At 39.7% G+C, this 19,383-nt stretch overlaps 1 protein-coding gene across 21 annotated transcripts in view; it reads left to right on the top strand.

The window, feature by feature from the left end:
- The window catches only part of ZBTB20 (zinc finger and BTB domain containing 20), a 496,349-nt gene that overhangs the window by 171,960 nt on the left and 305,006 nt on the right, over positions 1-19,383 (top strand). For 15 of the 21 annotated variants that reach the window (XM_035115408.2, XM_035115410.2, XM_060273751.1 and 12 more), the window contains one exon: positions 10,926-11,002. The exons of 4 other annotated variants lie outside the window; for them this stretch is intronic. The gene's annotated coding sequence lies outside the window, so the exon portion shown is untranslated. Of the gene's footprint in view, positions 1-10,925; positions 11,003-19,279; position 19,383 lie in introns of all 21 variants that reach the window. 2 more of the 21 variants (XM_060273755.1, XM_060273758.1) reach the window with 1 other exon arrangement.

The following is a 19,383-nucleotide window of genomic DNA, read 5'->3' as shown; positions in this document are numbered from 1 at the left end:
TTGCACTCGTCTAGAATGATTTCCCAGGGTTTCAAGGAAAAAAATGTAAAAGTAAATCGGTTGTAACCAGAGATACAGCTGAATCACAAGTTGTTTATATCAATACTTCGGCTCAAACTTGTTATCTTGTTACTGTGGCCTGGAAGTAATTTATTGTTTGACTCCCCAGCTAGGGTTTTTTTGCTTCCAATAAATAATATTTTGAGGTTCAGCTGAGAATACCTTTGAAGTACAGTAAATATAGAAGTGAAAGTGTTACTGTTTCATTCACTCAGTGGTAATGATGCTAAAGCATGTGTGAGAGACTGAGCTTTGGAAGCTGTGTAACGGGTGGAACTGTACGTATCGATATTCAGTCCTTAGTTTAAAAAGCCTCATTAAGTCAGCGTTACCTTTCAATTCATTTCTAAAATCTTTCATTTTAGATGAGAAGCCCATATGCAGAATCTAAGAGGCTTACTCTCTTACAAAGAAATAAGGCTGCTAAGCTGCTAAAAATCTCAGTAGCTTACTATAAATGTTCAAATAAAAAATTAGTAATTTTAACTGTATAACCTTGAAGTATAATGAAAATAATAATGAAAGGCTAAGAAGAATCCTAGCGGAAATGCACTTGGGTCCTTTTGGAAAGTAGGATATGGGCAAATCCCTTGTGCATAGAGCGAAGAGTTTGGGGATGGAAACCAGTGGAGTATTTTGGGATAAGCCCAAAGATTAATTGACGTATGAAGAATTCTGGTCATAGAACGTATATTGTACATTTTATTCATAGTTTCTAGAGACTTGATGTTGATTAATTAATCTTTTCGGTGGGGGTACTAACTTGGCTGTATAGCTTTGCCAGGTCCATACTGTATCTGATTCATATGCTGTGCAGAAGCAGCATAACAGACTGATTTTATTTCTTGGGCACCATGCCTTTCTACCTTTCCATGTCTTGTCTTAAGGGGTGAGATGTGTACATGGGAAGTGGTGTGTTCTCCGTATGCAAGGCCAGAGGGCACCTTTCCCCCCAGATAATGTGTCCCTACCTCCACCCCTTGAGCAAGACCCACTTCTCTGGAATGTGCGAAGGTTGTTCATTGCATTGGAGAGAAAAAAGGATGCTAGAAGTGTGGTTCTTTTACTAGGAACATTTACCATTTTGGAAAAGTTTTCATTTTATTTATTTATTTATTTATTTAGGAGTGTGTACGAAGTCCACAGAGACAAAGCCATTGCTGTTTATAATTCAGAGTGTGGGGGGCAGGCAAACGGGAAAAGACAGAACATCCTGTTCCTCTTGGACTGTCCCATCCCACTACAAGGCATCTACCAGAAGCGGCCCTGTGAGAAGGAATCCAGGAGACAGAGGCAAGCAAAAGCAAACCAGGTGGCTGCTGCCACTGTTGCTGGGCATTACTCACTGGCTGAATCACCTTGTCCATGCACGTTCCTATGACCCTTGTGAGCGACCCTTGTGAGACTCCCTTTGGGAGCCTCATACTCCCAACAGGGTGCCCCAAGGCAGGAAGGTCGAAGGGGAGTCACTTACGGACTCACTGTTAAGACCGTGTTCATGGAAGACAATCTTACTTGGCTACGAGTGATTGCAAAAGAAGCAGCAGCTGGGTTTTAGTTATTTCATAAGTGCTTATGGCATCCCTTTATCTGCATAATGATATTATACATGAAGCATCTTCAAAGTAGTTCTAAAATTTCTTTGTAGACTGTTGTCTGCTTCATATCCACTATGCATTTTATAGGGCAACACTACAGTAGTTACTATTGATGTAAAAATTGGGGTTTGGCTTTTGCTGCCAAACTCCCATGGGACTCTGAGTCTTCTAAGTCCATGATCGGTCAGAGAAGAATGGATGAAGGCAGGATCCAGTGGAAAGCAAGGTAGATATTTATTTTTCTGTTGCAACAGAGTCCCCGCCCCTCCTTTGCAAGAGAGGGACCCAAAACAAAAGTGTGCAGGGACCTTTAAAGACTTTTGACATTGCCCAACCCCTTAGCCAAAGACTACCCTAAAAGGATCATACATACATCATCGGATAAATTCTGTCTGCCATGATACCTGATAAAGATCCCTGATTGCATTACCTGGGCAGCCTGGCCATTCTTTTGTGATGGTTGTTGTTGTTTAGTCGTTTAGTCATGTCCGACTCTTCGTGAGTGATGGTAGATACTTTAGTTCCTGAATCCAGGTCACAGGCTCACCCTATTCATACACAAATACATCTTTAAGACAGGATTTGAAGGATTTGTAAGGATTTGGCAGAGTCAAAATGGCTTCAGGATTGCTCTGTTATACTATTACAGACACGTGGTTTATATACTTGTTTATGACTATTTGTTCTATATTTGAGACATTCAAATTCTTATAACACTATGCTAACCAAAAAAGTGACTTGATCCCAAACCAGAGAGCTTACATTGGATAGGAACTAAATTTGGAGGCTTAGCAGCAGAGCAGCAAATGCCTGTCTGTTGCTTTGTGGAAACCTCTCTTCTGAAGTGCTGTCACTTTAAGAGAAACGTTTTTAGTATATTGCTTTTCTAAAGTACTCTAGTATAAACACTGCACTGGAACATTTCATTAGCATTTGGAGAACAATAAAGAAACAGGGAGTTTAATAGGCTAATATGTTTTAGTGGCCTTAGTAGAACCCTACTTAACACAGTGGGATTTTCTACGGCACACAGAGGTAGGAAACTGTTCTGTATACATTTACTGTGTGGAACTTCCTCCTTCTGGGCAGCATGTGGTTTAGAGCAAAGAGAAATAACTTTCCTCCTGCAGCTCACCAATGAAAGAAGCATTTTTAAATACAGTGTTTTGAGAGCGAGATCTAAATTTGTCCCTGTGAGGGTCAGGGGCCAAACAACACGGCAGTACTTTGTAAAGAACTATTTTTCAAACATAGAGGTAATACGAGATAGTTTGAAATTTTGCAATTGATTTGTCATGAAAAATCATTGTGATGCCCATTGAGACAGGCTGTCAATATTTAAAGATATAAAAACCCAAGTGCAGAGGCTGTATACATGTGAATACTGGGATCATCATGTCTTGGGAGTTCCTTATCAGGCATCAGGTTAACCACTTTTAAAAAAAGACTGCTGAACTAAATGAACTACTTGGTTTGATCTGCAAGTGTGTTTCATAAAGATCAAGAATGATAATTTAAGATATAGTGAGAAAAAATGGGGGGACCCCATAGAAGTCATTAGATATAATATGACTTCGGTACTAGCTTGCTGAAATGCAACCATGTTCTGGTGATGTAATGCAAAATTCACATGGAAGTACTTGGATTAACTGTGTTATGAGAAATTTTTAAAATGGAGTGATGGAAGGATTGTTTACAAGACAGCAGCCATGAAGACTACCAAATTTTGAATGCAGTATCAAAATAAAACATTCTTTCCTTTCTGTGATTAATTTTTTCTTTTTGTTAAAAGATCTGCATGTCAATTTAAGCAACCTATGAGCAATTATAAATGCATATTGCAGAATCAAAATATGAGATTTGATAGCTGCTCAGAAGTTGACTGGAATAAAATTCAGGAGATGACATTTCAGTGTGGAATTGAGAGGCATTAACTTTGAATTTGGGTGTTGCTATTCTGTCCAGAAAAAAGAGTACGTTTAACTCATAGTTTTGGATTATAGTGGTAATATTCTGGGCAATTGTTAAAGCTTCCAGAAGGGAACTATTAAGTGCCTGTAATGGGCTTCTTCATCTGAGTTTGCTCGGGTCTAGGCTGCACCTCAAGATAGAATCCCTCTCTGCAAGTTCCTTAAGATCTCCCAAAGTTATTTTCTTCTGTTTTGTTTAGCTATTTAGCTGTGGTTATTTTGAAGATTTATTCTTTGGGCCAATTCTATCTATCTATCTATCTATCTAATCTATCATCTCTGGAACTTACCATAAACAACTGCCTCATTCTCTAAGAATGGCAATGGTGCCCACATGAAAGGTGCCAGAACTTTCTCTCTCTCTCTCTCTCTCTCTCTCTCTCTCTCTCTCTCTCTCTCTCTCTCTCTCTCTCTCTCTCACACACACACACACACACACACACACACACTCACACACACACACACACACACACACACACACACACACACTTTAACTAGTTCTAAGAGCACATCCCCTTTAGCAAATGCAAAATGTGAATTAGATGATGAAGGATATGTCTTCAGCAATTCCCACTACAGTATTGCCCGGAGGAGGTAAGGAAATCACCATGATATTAAAAAAAAAAAAATCCAGGATTGTCTGGTTTTCAGAATAAGGTTGTCCATGCAGATATGTGCATAAAGAAGATAAAGGCTAGTCATATGAATGGGAAATGTATTATGTGAATTATTTATTCATCCTAATTATTTCTGAGATAGCAACTGCCTCCTTTTTAATCTGAGCATATCATCAATTAAACCTGCATCATCACTTTCTCAGACCTGTTTTCAGCTTAGGTGTACTTTTTAAGGTAATAAAATTAAGAGTTTTCTTGGGCAGAGCACTAAATTAATGTACTACAATGACATGACACAGGAATGGGTGGGCTCTGGCAACATTCAGAATTAAGGTTCCATCCCTGATTCTTTCCATTGTGCATCATTCACTGCACAGTTGGTTACTGATTACTACTGTTGAATCAAATATTTCCAAAGCATTATGCCTGTCATTGATTTTGTCGATGGGCACAACATTTATTTATTGTATTTATAGCCCACTCTGCTGCTAAGCAGCTCAGAGAGAGTTCATGTGGTCACCCATTTTAGCAGTGATAGTGGTTAGCATCAGCGGTTGCTTGTCTTATTTGTCAAATCATAGGAATTGGAAAGTGGACAAAGTCAGGGCCGGCTCTAGGTAGAGTCCCGGTGGCGCAGGGTGTCAGGGCGCCAGCCCGGTAGGCTGGGTGCTGCGCAGCAAAGCCGCGCGGAAGCCATGCTGCGCCCTGCGAGGGCGGGGGCGCCGGAGCGATCTCCACCCCTCAGCGCCAGGGCGCACGACCTGCTCGAGACTGCCCTGGACAAAGTTATGCAGTATCAGTTTTCTTTTCAATTGCCTTGAAAACTTTCTTCAAAGAAGTATGTTTCTTCTAAGCAGAATGTTATCGCATACCCCCTTGTTAATCAATGCTAGTTTGTATTACTTTCTTGTATGGTATTTCCTGTAACAGCATTCTCCAATATGGTGCCTTTCATATATTTTGGGCTACAGGCCGGCCCAGACAGCATGGTTTATGGTCAGGGATAATGGGACTTACAGTCTAAAGCATCAGGAAGGCATGAAGTTGAGGAAAGTTGCTGTATGGTTTATCCAGCCTTGTCCAACATGTGTCCTTCCATATGTTTTGGAATTAGAGCCATACTGGTTGGGGCTACTGTGGGTTGTGCTTCAAAACATCTGGAGATCACTAGGTTGGGAAAGGCTGCTTTTCCTCTCTATATAAAAAAATGAACCATGTTTAGTCTCCATGTGCTCATCACTTTGAAACATGCAAGTATGTTGTGGTGTAGTGGTTAAGAGCGGTAGACTCGTAATCTGGGGAACCGCGTTCGTGTCTCCGCTCCTCCACATGCAGCTGCTGGGTGACCTTGGGCTAGTCACACTTCTCTGAAGTTTCTCAGCCCCACCCACCTCACGAGAGTGTTTGTTGTGGGGGAGGAAGGGAAAAGGAGATTGTTAGCCGCTTTGAGACTCCTTCGGGTAGTGATAAAACAGGATATCAAATCCAAACTCCTCTTCTCTTCTTCTTCTTGTATGGAAGACCAAGGCCATCAAGTGAATAATTTGGTGAAAATGAAATTCTGTGCATGCTTACCTTGAATTCCCGGCAGTTTTCTTTAATATTAAGGAAGCTTGTTTTAGTTAGGATATTGGCGGAGGTGAGGGAGGAGCTCCTTTACTCATTGCCGGCAAATGGTAGATTTTGCTCAAAAACTTAAGAAATGTTTTCATGGATCAAACCAAAGCTCCATGTAGTCCAGGTTTCTGCCTCCAGCAATAGCTCAGGTTGCTTATTACAGTATTGAATTTCACAGGTCCCCGCCCTGCTTTTTTCATTTTCATGAAATATTATTTTCTTCTTTGCATTCGTTTTAGTTTTGCCCTTCATAGCCTTGGTTTTTCTTTCATGATTTGTAAAAATGTTCAGTTTGATTAACATTGTACCGGTACCAGTTTTCAAGAGTGACAATGCATTTCTTCACCTGTTATGCCAATAATTATTAATAACCATCCCCAATTACATATTTCCTTGGTTTTCCAATAACACTATTAATTTTCATCCTGCCATGACAAATTTCATCTAAATTATTTTACTATTATCTTTATGCACTTCCTTTGTGGGGACTGTGTGAAAACCTCTGCTGGAATCCAAACAATTTATGTCCGGCACATTTCCTTTATCCACCCACTTTCTCACTAATGTACAACACCGATCACGCTGAAATATTTGTTTGTGTTGTAACAGAACAAATGTAAAGGTGCTGCTATGGTTTTATGGTGGAACCCTGTTTATCAACTGGTATTATTACTTTATGCATTGGAGGTAATTTGAGGCATGGGAGACAATACCATTCAGTATGAGAAACAGGATTGTAAAGATCACAGCATTAAGAGAAACAAATCCTAATGCTTTCTATGTTGTGACAACGTGAAGATTATAAGGAAAAGTCATGAAATGTATTGAAGCTCTCAGAATTTCCGTTTCATTTCTGCCATACAAAGAATTTATATCTTTAGCAAAAGAATTATTTGGGCAAGGCCTCTCAAAAGCTGCATGCTGTCAACTGTTCCTGTTCTTTGGGAACATAAACAGGATCTAGGGACAGCTTGTGCAAGAAAACAGTTGGAATAGGGAATATTATAGCTTCTCTGCAGCCAACTTGATTATCGTCATCACCCTGTGTACGAGGAAACTGTCAAAGAGGCATTGTGAAGAATCATAGAATCGTAGAATTGTAGGATTGCTTGATTCTACCTCATCAACAGCTGTAAGAGTGGCTTAGGATATTTCACAGCCCAAGTCCAGTTCCTTTTATGCAGCCATTAAACTTAAGGTTTCTTGTTACTGTGCTGCATCACAATGGACTTCCTGATCAGCTCCTTATTACAATCTTAATATCTTGAAAATCTGATATTGATTTAACTGTTGGACACAGTTGTGAAAGCAACCATTAAATATACATTATAGTAGTCTTTTATAACCTGGCACCCTCCAGGTGTTTTCCCCCACCTACCATCAATAATGGTTGGTGTAGTAGGAGGTGTGGTTCAAAATATCTGGTGAGTGGCAGGTTGCTAAAGGCTGCATTATAGCCTCTGTTAATGCCTTCTTGCATTCAGTTCTGAAACTTTAACTGTTACTACACCCTTTTGCATATTTACTGCTTAAATAATATTTTTTTTAAAAAAAATACCTCAGTGATGAGAATTTATCTGGGGTAAAAAACAAAACAAAAAATACTTCATAACATTAAATGAGTAATGTCTGACAGGGGGAACTGGGTTGGTCAATGGAGCAATGTGTTGCAGAAGATGGTACAGTCTACAAACTAGTACTGAATTGAGCCCAATGCATTTAACTCTGTTTAGCAGTTCTCTGTGTCTCACTGCATGTGGGTGTTTTCATCTTTGTTACAGTCATGTGTAAATATCCTACTGAATTATGGGAGAAATTTTAAGAAGTGTTTGCTAATGCATGTGATTGAGCTTCATTGAAATTACAAATTCAAGAGTAGAGCTTTTTATTTATTTAAAAACTCTGTGCCCCACCCTTCACCATTATTCTCTAAGAGTGGCTGGCAATCACCAGCATAATTAAAACAATAAAGCAACATGTCATGAAAACAGCAGAGGTACACTCATCACAAAGGGTACTAAAGCTAAATCTCATTGGTTGTTTTTTTAAAAAAATTAATCTTAGCATCTTTAGATATCCAGAACAAGTTTACTTTTTCACTTTTCTGTCCTTCAAAATTACAGCTCTGGCTAATTGTGTAATTGCATCTTCAGAGTCAAATATTTGGAAATGTTTACAGGTAATAGTCTACAAGAGGCTTTGCCAGCCTGGAACCTCCAAAATCTTGCTGGACTTCACATCATTCCTGATGATTGACTATGCTAGCTGGGGTTGATGGCAGCTGGAATCTAACAAAATCTGAAGGATGTGCAGGCTGGTCTACAGCTTTTGAGGGGCGGATTCTGACCTTGACAAGAGGTCCATGAGGTCTTTCTCTGAACATAAGTTGTGTTGATATTTAGTCCTCCGGTGGTTAATTATAAAGTGGAGACAAACCATGAGCCTGGGTTTGGTCATAATGTTACTCAAACCATGTCTTAGCTCTGGGTAGCACGGCATCAGCAAGGCTGTGGAAGCAGCAGGTAAAGGTAAAGGGACCCCTGACCGTTAGGTCCAGTCGCGGACAACTCTGGGGTTGCAGCACCCATCTCACTTTACTGGCCGAGGGAGCCATCGTACAGCTTCCAGGTCATGTGGCCAGCATGACTAAGCCGCTTCTGGCGAACCAGAGCAGCGCACGGAAACACCATTTACCTTCCCGTCGGAGCGGTACCTATTTATCTACTTGCACTTTTACGTGCTTTCGAACTGCTAGGTTGGCAGGAGCAGGGACCAAGCAACGGGAGCTCACCCCGTCACGGGGATTTGAAGCACCGACCCTGCGATCAGCAAGCCCTAGGCTCTGTGGTTTAGACCACAGCGCCACCGATGTGAGAACCCACATAATTGTTTGTTTATGCTTAGCCATGTATTGGCTTAGCATTGCATACGAATTGAGAGTGCGTGACCAAACAATTTATAAATACTATTAGGGAGAAACATATAAAGAACCTATTTTTATAAATGAAAATGGCATGGAATTGTTTCAACAAGGCTTGCATGTTACATTACCGTGGTATGATTTTGCCCATCATGTAATGCCTCCATAGCATTGGGGGAAATGGTTACTCTTGGTTTCATTGGTTCATAATTGTTCAAAACTGTGTGCAAATGATATCAAGTTCTTTTCATTAGGGAATAACTTAGTGAGTACAATATTAATAATTCAAATTTGTAATTGATGAATCACTTCATATAGCACTGACCCAAAAGTAGTCTGGCTTGGCATTTATTAATGATATATTTTGATTTTTTTTAAAATGATGCACCTGATGATTTACATACATTTTTCACAGATACTTTTTTTGCTGAAATTTCTTATTATATATGTCTTATAAGAGCTGATCATGAAATTAACACTATACTCCTGAGCTGCTTCTTAAAAAAAATGGGGGGGGAAATGAAAATACTTACAACAAACAATCCCCATATAATCCCCAAGCTTCTTTACTAGTGCCTGTTATAACCTAAGTCAGTGACATTAAAGAGAATCCCACCTTCCCTTTCTTTTTCTTTTTCCAGTTGCAACTGCATTGCCAATACTGTAATTATTAAACAAAATGCAGGATTGGCATAACAGACTTTCAGTGTGGAAAAATAGTATACGAAAACCAATTTCACTTCATTCCTATGCCCAGCTGCACCAGTTTACATTTCACTGAAGTCAATATGCACATGATTGCATGCAAGATTTCAGCCTTAAATGCTGTAATTTTTAGATTCATGTGACTCTGGGTTTGTGGCGACATGTGGTTGACTGTATGAGGGCTGTCTTTGTGTGCTTAAGGAAGCTGTAAATGTATATTACCCAACACATACCCACATTTTAGTGCTCCACCAGTAACTTTATTTCTTTTTCTGTAGACCAGAAAATGAATGTACCCATTGGAAACTCTGGACATAAATGTGTAATCTCATGACCACTTCACCAGGAACTTTATCAAGCCACCCTGTGTACCCCCACAAGCTTGTGGTTGTATGAATTGGCTCCCTATAATGTCTGGTGGTGAAGCTTATATAGGAGGCATCTTTGTTTATAAATATTTGTAAATGTATTCTGCCGTGTTTTGTTGTTGTTGAATTATAGATAGTCAGGATCTAGTTAACATTTTGGACTTTATTTCTTATTTTATATTCTTTCCCTTCTATGTTTTGCTTGGTTTTTTATGTATTTTTGTTACAGACATATAAAAACCATGGAATCCTACTATTCCTATATTTATTTTTCTTTTTGTTTATAGCATAATAATCACTGACACTTTTAACACACATTTGAAACGATGTTATCCATTCCTGTGGTTAAAAAAAAACACCAAATCCTAAAAGGTTGCTGCTGCTTCTCCCATTCTCTTGAAGAACTATTCTGTAATTTTGCATAAAAAATGAGATTTACAACCAGTTGTTTTGAACAAAAATAGTATTCAATGTATTTTTCATTTCTATGCAACAGTTTGAAATTTAAAGATACTATAGAGCAACCTTTTTAAAAAATTGGGTTGTGGGTGTAATCCACATCAACAATGAAGTCAGCAGCAAATCTATAAAGCTTGAAGAATTTGTTTGTGTTGCCTGACACTATTTAAAAGTGCAAACTCTCTTTTATTACAGTTTCATCCTAAAATGTCCCTAGTTTTGTTTTGTTTTTTATTGCTCATTCCTCCCACAATCATGGGTATGTAATTTCATCTGTCTTTTTTTAATTGTTATGCCTGATTCTTTTAATAAGTTAAATTGTTGATATAAAGGTGCAGGAGAATTTTTTCTCCCCCTTTTTTGCCACGCTATTTGGAATCCTTTAATGTAGAGCTGTATTTTTCTGTTCTGAATTGCCTTCTTTATTTCCTTTCTTCATTACAAACTACTCTGGAAAGGGCTTTTCTAACTAAAAAAAGAAGAAGAAAAAGAAGCTATGCTTGACTGATAATGCATTGCTTTGGATGGTGAAACATTATGAAAGTTTAATTTTTAATTAAATCTGAAATAGCAATTATAACTGAAAGAGATTTTAACCTGTTTCTTTTCAGAGTGCCTGAAGTTACATTTTAGATGCTGAAATCATTGCACCTTAAAAACAAAAAAGATTGAGCTGCACTGCATTCTTGTAAGTAAAAGCTTTTTTGGTACCTTTTGTCAGTCTTTCTTTGACACAAAACTGTTAGCATAGTAACTAGACTTGGGGGGCAGCGGTCAGGCTGTCCTTGAATAGGATTTAGGAATATTTTGTATATAAAACACACATTTTTGGAAATCCAAATGGTGCTGGATTTTTTAGTGTGCTTTATGTCAGACCCTAAATTGTTAATCTATTGTGCTGGCTGTTTCAAATTTCATTAGGAATGGTGTAGAGCTTTTTCTCCGTTGACATATATTTTCTGTCATCCCGTCATCAACAATTCTTGCATTTTGGTACAAGGAAGGATAATATAAAGTATCAGAATGGCATCAGAAACAGTACTCTTTCTCCTTTGTGATGTCAAAATAATTTTTTGTCCTGTGCTGTAATGAAAATAAAAAAGAAGAAATAGCTTCTTGTGATACCACAACAGAATTCAGATGCCTCAAAGACAACTGAAGTTGCATAATTCCTTGTGTGTGCATTGAGGGTACTTATGTGCATCGGCGCCCATCTGATCTATTGTGGCATAAAACAGTCAAAATGGTATTTCTTCCCCCCTTTAATAAGAAAAGAAGCTATTTATAAAAACCCTATTATTCTATAAATGAGGAATAGGCAGACTTCTGGCTTGCAGAATCTTCTTTGTTTTTTACTATAACTCCAAAGGTCTGCCAGCTGGATCCTGGTGCAAAATAGTGGCTCGGGGTGGAATAAACTTAGAATTAATGAACAGGTTGCCGCTGACCACATTCTCAGCTCCGGGATGTTATCAGGACCCGAACTAAGTGCATAATGCTTTAACACAATTTCTTGATCTATGGTTTATTGATATTGGGTAGCCATTGTTACATTTATTAATCCTGTATGCTTACTTCGTTCTTCACTTGTATCAGTGGTTTATCTGTACACAACTTAGGGGAAAATAATTATAATACGGTAATGTATAATAAGGAAATAATAATAATAATTCCTGGTTTCCTGCCCCATTTCTTGAGGGAGATCTTTTTGTTGTTGCTATTGTTAGTTTGGACTGAGGAGTTGGAAATCCTTTCAAATTTTCTGCAGATCATCCACAGTAGTTTCCAAACTACCTTTTGTCCTCTCCTGCTAAGAATAAATGATAATTTACTAGTTTTAACAGCACATTGAAGAACTATCACAGTGCCTCTCTTAATTGTTTTTCACACGATCATGCAATAATCTACCTTCCTATTGTAAATATACCAGTAGTGTATATCTACATGCACTGTTTTCTATTCATCCCTAATATCAATGTGGCCCGTGCCTTACCCTCTTTCCCATTGCCATCTAACCTCTTCTCTTGAACTCAGATGCTTGACTTTCCTTTTCCTTCCTTCTGGCAGCCCTATTGTTATCTTTGTCAATTTCAGTTTATACTCCTGACTGTGGTCCATCATCTCATCTCCAATTACTGATAATTTTCTAACCCATGTATACAGCAGTGGTGGGGAATCTTCAGTCCATGGGCCTAATTAGGTATGACAAGGATTGCAATTTGACCTGCAAGGTCATTTCCCCCAAGCCACGCACACCTGCCCCACACCTGGTAAAAATGCAGCTGCAAAGAAACAGTTGGGAACCTTAAAGCAGACTCCTAATTGTTCCTTGGCAAATAGGGTTTGCGTTTGGTGCCTTTTGCATTTGGCACCACATGTAAGCCCTGCTGGGATTGTTTCCATTTGGGAGCTTGTAACCTGCCAAAAAGTGAGATTTGCAAGCACCACCAGTCAGCTGTTCTTTGCCTGCAGGGGTTGATTTCAAACCATGTAGACAGAGTCAGCTGGGTTTGCAGGCATCACCCATCATCTGTTTGGTGGCACTTGCAAACCCCTGTGCAAAACCCCATGTTGTTCAAAATCAACTGAAAATCACTTGTTCGCTTTGCCAGATTACATCCTTGCCTGATCCCTTTTCTGTACCTTTACCAGTTTGTAGGTGCCCAGCACTACTGGTCTCATACATTGTTATGAACCTGCTTAGAAATATAGGAGGCTTGCTTATACCAGCAAGTAATATCACCGGTCCACCAAGTTTGGTATTTTCTACAATAACTCATAGTGGTTCTCCAGTAGTTTTTCCCATACCTACCTGGAGATGCAGGCATTGAACCTGGGACCTTTTACTGTGGTACCTCGTGTTACAGACGGGATCTGTTCCAGAGGCCTGTCCATAATGTGAAAAGCCTGCAATTTGAAGCACCGCGTCTGCACAGGCTCACAGCACGATTTGGCGCTTCTGCGCAGGCGCAAAGCACGATTGGTGAAACACAGAAGTAACCCATTCCGGTACTTTCGGGTTGCTGTGGGATGCAAGATGAAAACACACGACCTGAAGCGGGCGTAACATGAGATATGACTGTACATGCAAAACATGTGCTGTACTGGTCAGCTGTTGTCTTTCTCCATGTTATAAAGATGCAAAGTAGAAATTGGCCCTTGTTTTTGACCAGTATGATCAAACTGACAATTGCAGGCAAGTGAGTTGGTCAAATAATAGAATCCATCTTCCAAATTTAAGTTTAAGTATAAACAAAATTGTAGTTTAAAGTAAAAGCTTGTGAAACACTGCAAACCAGCCTGTGTTTCTCATTAAAGATCAAAATGTACAGCTGGATAATGAAACCCAGAAAGTTCTAAGTTCTTCCCAAGTTGCTTTTTTATTGCACACTGCAAACCGTTATGCTTCAACAGCTATGAGTTTCCTCCTTTAAACATTAATGAATTTGCTTTGGAAGTCAAGGATACCACATACTTACAGGTGCATAACGACCCATCCTATATAGAATGCAAGCCAAGTATTGGGCAAACCATGTCATTTTCTGTCCAGACTTCTCAACAACTATATCAGAACAAAAACAAACATAAAATAGACCAAAATTTATTCATTTTTGGCACATAACCCATTTGTGTGCATGTGCTTGTCAAAGGTAACAACATATTTTACACTAGAGTGTACTGTCCAGATAGTGAAGCATATGCAAAATTTCTAGTACATTGTTTTCACTCCCTGCAATCCACCTAAGCTCTTGGAAGAGAGTAGAATATAAATTTATTTAAACAAACATAAAGCTTCTCGCTTTTAAATCCTGCAAAGAATAGAGAAATGGGGGCGCTATTGACAATTGCAGTTACACATAGATTGACAGCCTTGAGCTAATTCTCCCAAAATGTAAAATTGTCTTTATTAGACAATGAAATAAAATAAAATCCAGTCCTCAAAGCGAGATGTTTTTGGAGGGGTTTACTCACTAGGCTGTATCTTATAGAATGTAGATGCTGGGGGAGTATAGATGAGGAAGCAGAGGTTAATGCTGGCTGAAGATGGCATGTTTTGATCGAATTAATACAGTGATTGACAGTTTAGTGCTAAAAGTGTGGATATACCGCCATTATTAGAGATTGATCAGAACAGCTGACTGGGCAGGGTGTGGCAGCAAGGGTCTGACACCACCAGGGTAGGCAGGAGTGGTAGTAGCTTGAATGAAGGGGTGGAGAAATCATTATAAAAGAATCATTGGGCAAATATAGCTAATACATCAGAAGAAATGAATAATATTCAAAATGACCTTGATGGAATGGAAGACTGGGCCAGGACTAACAAAATGTAGTTCAGCAGAGTCAAAAGTAAAATTATGCATGAGATAGCAAATGCACAACATAGAATGTGTGTTAGCAGTATGATAACAGCTACAAAAAGGCTAATATGGTTTTGGCTTCATTGAATCATGCTACTTCAAAATCATAGGCAGTAGTAGTTCCACTTCTTTCTGTGGTAGTCAGACTTCATATGGAGTACTGTGTCCAGTTCTGAGCATTACGCTAGAACAGGAATAAGTCCAGAGGGAGACAACAAAGATAGAGGTATGGAAAAGAGAAAGAGAGGTATGGAGAAGAGAACGAATGAGGAGAAACATGACAACACTTCAAATCCCTGAATGATGTCACACGGGAATAGACGTAATAGTCTTAAGTTATAGGAGGATAGATTTTGGTTCAACATTAGGTGAAATGTCTTTTTTTATTTAAACAATTTATATACTGCTTAAATCACAGTAGTATCTAAGCTATGACAGGAGACTAAAACTGAGTTTAAATTTAATCAAGACTATAAAATCAGAATTCAGATAAAGGCCTTCTGGAATAAAATAAGTCTTCAGTAAGCACCTGACATTCAACAGGGAGAGACCCTGTCTGACTTAAATTGGAAGGGAGTTAACAAAATTGGAATTGGACCATAATAAGAAACAAATGTCTCCTTTGAAGTTGAACCACACTCTTGAGCAGGCATGTCAAACCTGCGGCCCTCCAGATGTTTTGGCCTACAACTCCCATGATTCCTAGCTAGCAGGACCAGTGGTTGGGGAAGATGGGAATTGTAGTCCAAAACATCTGGAGGGCCGCAGGTTTGACATGCCTGCTCTTGAGGTTTGACATTACGAGCAGTTCAGCAATGGAATCAGTTACTTTGAAGGCTCTCCTTCAGTGGAGATCTTGAAGAAAACGTGAGACAACCTTCTTTGGAGATGCACTAGCTGTGGTTTTCCTACATAAAGCACATGTTTGAACTACGGTATATGGCCTTCAAAGGCCCACTCCAACTGTGATCCCATGACATCAGTAAGGGACCCTAAGGAAGAGGAGGGAGAAATGAAGCAGAGCAGTTTGGGCTTGGGAGACATCGATGACAACAAATGGCATGTAACTATGTGGAGATGCAATGCAACTTCTCTGTTCAAGGTCATTTGGGGCCATCCCCCATTGGACCTGTAATGCTTTGAGAATGGAACAATGAAATGTAATTGCATAAGAATGTACAGAGCCAGTGATGAAACAAAATACGAAAATGTATGTCTTAGCCACAGGGAGAGAAGGCTGCTTTGAAGTTTTTCCTTTATTTCGAACTGAAATTCATTATGAGCAGATGTTAAAATTTCTGTCTTGGCATCTGGGTGATCCCATTACATGGTAGTTCTTATGTAAGTAGAAGAAAGCTTGTTATTTTTTTTAAAAAAAATTGTAAGAACTTTTATTTTTATTAAAGCTGGAGCATTATATCTTATTGAGAAAATATGGGGCAAATTGTCAGCTGGGGCAAATCAACTAAGGTCTACTGATCTTCATGGACTATTGTCTGGCTGAGTTAACTCCTCTCCCTCATTCTGAGTATTACGCAGCACCAGATGTTCTAGGTGATTAACAGGTCAATAACTGAAGAATTTAAAAGAATGCTATTAAGAAAAAACTATTTAGTATGAACACTACTGATAGTGACATCTATGCACTAAGGGGAGCTACTGCTACTCCTGTTATTGCAATTATTTGCCTCTTGGATTTCTTGTGTATTGCTAATGAAAAATGGCTGTGTTTGGGTATACTTAACAATATGAAGTAATGTTAACTAAAATTTGATGAAAGAAAATCTTAAAACATAAGCCAATAAATCAAAGACTGCATTTTATTATTGGGTTTTTTCCTTCCAAGGATATATCATGGGACTTAACTATGAGACCTAGAAAATTGTTTTTTCACAGTATTAGTTTGAAATATTTTTGCCTGATTTTTATCAGTTACAGGACAGATTCTGAAACTAAAGGGTTTGGAGACCTGTATCAGTTTTGGACTCTGATTCCATTCTGGTCTTTGTCATTGTTCTGCTTTGATAAACGTTTAACGTGGATATTCACAATGAATAAGCAAGTTTATTAACATTTGTAATTCATTATTTTTAAATTTGGACGAAACAAGGTTATAGAGAGTACGGAACTAGATGGAGGACAGTTTGCATTTTTGTCCATTCATTCACGCTTGGAAGCATTAGAAAACAAACTTCCAGAACTCATGTCAATGTAACATGGAATACAAACATGCTAGATTATTTTTGGGCATAGTATATCAAACATCATAATGTCAATTTCCAAAGGACCTGTCTTTCACAATGATGCTTTGAGGAGAAAGAAGCACCTCCAGCCTTCAAGCTTCACACTGAAGGTTTCTATATCAGGGTCCGATAATAATCATAATTGTACCCAAACCCATCTGACTAGGTTGCCCCTGCCACCCTGGGCAGCTACCCAGAGTGGCAGGGGCAGATATAAAAACAGATATAAAAACACAATAAAACATCAAACATTAGGAACTGATGGGAGGGTGATCGACAGGGTGGACACCACTACCAAGAATAGATAGATAGATAGATAGATAGATAGATAGATAGATAGATAGATAGATAGATATGTTCTGGGACAGACACTTCCGGGGCTGACATTAAATGCTGCCCCACTTGTTAAGGTGGCATATTGGGAAGAGGACAAGGCAGCTGGATCCTACAGCGGGCTCATCCATCTAAAAAAGTCCTTCCTCTCCCCACAGAAAAATGTCTAGCAGCTGATTCTTCCTCAGGCCTGGATCCTGGTCATGCTAAGAGTAGCCAAATACTAGCAGGTAGAAGAGGCTTCAGTTTCCAGGAAAGCCAGCTCCTTTGAAATGCATAGAGAGAAAGCACTGGGGTGGAGGAGGCGAGGCTACACTGGCTCATGCAGCAGCCTTAATTCACTTGCCAAAAATATTATCACCTAGGAGGCTTCCTTTGTAGTGATGTTTAGTTCTGCAGTAAATCAGAGTCAGCCAGATATTGCAACTAAAACCAATTTAACATTTGCAGGAAGCTAGCATAGACCAACTTCACAGTACAGAACTTGATATAACAAACTCAGGACATGTGCACACATATTCATTCGCATGTTCATTCATAAATCCATTCTACCCTGTTCCCACATTAAAGTATGGTTTTATTTTTTAAAGATCCATATGGAACTACAGATACAAGTACATATTTTTTCCTCAGTCTATGCATTTCAAAACACATTTTATCCTAAAACATTATGTCCGACGGGACCGCCTCTCCCTGTATGCCCCGTGGAGGACCCTAAAGTCCATAAATAACAATATTTTGGAGATCCCGAGCCATAAGGGGGCTAGATTGGCCTCAACTAGGGCCAGGGCCTTTACAATATTGGCCCCGACTTGGTGGAATGCTCTCTCACAGGAGACCATGGCCCTGAGCGATTTTACATCTTTCCGCAGGGCCTGCAAGACAGAGCTGTTCCGCCTGGCCTTTGGGCTGGACTCGGTCTGACCACTATGTTTTCCCTCCCTTATGGTTTTGATTTGGGCCATTTTAAAATGAGGCTGCATTAAAAAATGTTCTTAAATCTAAATTGTATTTTAATCCACATTTTAATCAATTGTTTTTTCTTTTTACGTTTTATTGTAATTGTAATTTTATTGATGTCAGCCGCCCTGAGCCCGGCTCTCACTGGGGAGGGTGGGGTATAAATAAATGTTATATTATTATTATTATTATTATTATTATTATTATTATTATTTGGCAGGGGAAGGTGTTATTGTTGCAAATGTTGCTTTTTTAAAAGCCAATGACACTATCTTCAGAGAAGTGCAAAATCTGAAGGATAGTTACATTCTGGTCTGTGTATTAGTCCAGAAGGTGCGAATTCAGTCAGGTCCCTTTAAATTTAGATTGAATTAACTTATTCTCCATTGCACAGTCAGGCGGAGTCCCCCCCAGTCCCCAGGGCAGCCCCGAGGGAATAATGTAGGACCACGTATTTATGGGACTAAAATTGGCCACAACTTTATTAAAATTCAGATGTAGGAAGACCTTGGCACAGGCATTGGGCGTATATCCCTCCCAGCCCCCAGCCGGGGGTGGGGTGATCTTCAGGGTTGTCCAGCATGAGTGGGGGTTGGGCTAACTCTGGAGAACATATGTTCAAGCAGATAGCCCACCCCCCGATCGCCGCCGCTGGAAGGGGAGGGCAATAATCAGCCAAGTGGCATCGCCAAATGCCCCCCTTTTGGCCCGTTTACGGGAACCCTGTTATCGCCACCGCAATAGGGCGGGGAGTCACCGCCCCCACGCCCCTCCCCTTTATGTAAATGACTAAAGGATTCCGCCCAAGGCCTGCATCCGCCAAAGTTGTGACGAATTGCTACGGGAAAGGCGAAACCTGCCAATGCAGGGAAAGTCCTTTCCAGCCCTTTAACAGCGACCGGTCGTAGCAGCGCCTGCGTGCGTGTACGCTGTGGAAGAAAAACCTGAAAAGCAAGAAGCCTGTGGAAGTAAATAACCTGTAAAGGAAGCATAAAGTTAGGGAGTGGAGGGTGGGAAAGCTCTGAATCCGTCGGCTGCTTCCAAAGAATGGCTCCTCTTCTTTGTGTGCAGGTAAGCCTACCTGATCCTACCTGGCCGATCCCCCTGGCACGCCTCCCCTCGGCTGGATTGGTCGGCTGACTGAGTGGGCGGTGACTCCAGCCTCCAGCCTCAGG

This window comes from Zootoca vivipara, chromosome 4 (genome assembly GCF_963506605.1).
Source record: "Zootoca vivipara chromosome 4, rZooViv1.1, whole genome shotgun sequence".
NCBI classification, from domain to species: Eukaryota; Metazoa; Chordata; class Lepidosauria; order Squamata; family Lacertidae; genus Zootoca; species Zootoca vivipara.
This window is presented reverse-complemented; position numbering and strand designations above follow the sequence as displayed.